This window comes from Tigriopus californicus, chromosome 11, assembly GCF_007210705.1.
Source record: "Tigriopus californicus strain San Diego chromosome 11, Tcal_SD_v2.1, whole genome shotgun sequence".
Classification (NCBI taxonomy): Eukaryota; Metazoa; Arthropoda; class Copepoda; order Harpacticoida; family Harpacticidae; genus Tigriopus; species Tigriopus californicus.
Genome location: NC_081450.1, coordinates 8,691,668 through 8,692,654, shown reverse-complemented (window position 1 = coordinate 8,692,654; position 987 = coordinate 8,691,668).

Below are 987 nucleotides of genomic sequence, written 5' to 3'. Positions count from 1 at the left end.
ATTGACAAACAACTGCCATCTACGCACATCTGGAGCTCCCAAAACTATTGTCTTCAGCTTACCTCCTTCCCTTACATGACCAGTTCCAAAATGTAACTGTAACCCAAGCCCCTTAAGCCTCTGAATAACTGTCCTCAGTCAATCAAGTCTCCACCATTTATATCTTCCCAATAACCTTAAATGGTTCATGAAGATTAAATAAACTTTATATCACTTTATATCATTTATATCAGTTGCAGTTCTACACAATCCGTTACGACATCTAAAAGGGAAAACTGATTAGGAGAGCTCAAGTGAAGAAATAATGAAAAGTATCTTTATTGCCAGACATATACATGTCTCATAGGCCATTTTTTGCATATATGTATACATTAAACATCACTCGTTAGTGATTGGGAGCCCATTCTGGCGTTAAGGGTCGACATTCGAAGACCTAGACTCGAACTCATGAACCCGAGTTCAACTTAGAAGCTCGTTAGTCAACTACGCTACAACCATACTTCCCTCTGAACTGGAACATTGATCTACAAGTGATTAGGAGCTTATGATACAAAAATCATCATATCGACGAATTAGTCATTAGACAACTAGTACATTTTTAAATGTTTAGGTAATGGCTTTTCAATTGAAGTTTTTGGGTTTAGGCCGCCGTTCGAGGCGGTGCGTCTATCTACTGAACAGCAGGGTTGTCCAGATGATTGGGGACAAAAATGGCAAGCATAAACGGCGAAAGACGGACAGTAAACAAAATTTGTCAAAATAGCGTTCATTTTATGTGTCTTGGGATACAAAGCGTTTCTTACACTTTTCCACGTTTTGACCTTATTCCCAAATGACAGCTATAAAAATCTTCTTATCGAAGACACCGAACTGTCGCGCCTGTTTGTGGGACACTTGGTGGCCTTATATATCGTTCAAAAAGCAACATAAGTGGGATTTTTGATCTCGCATCCTTTCTGTTCAGAATGGCGCAATTTGAAGGGCAAA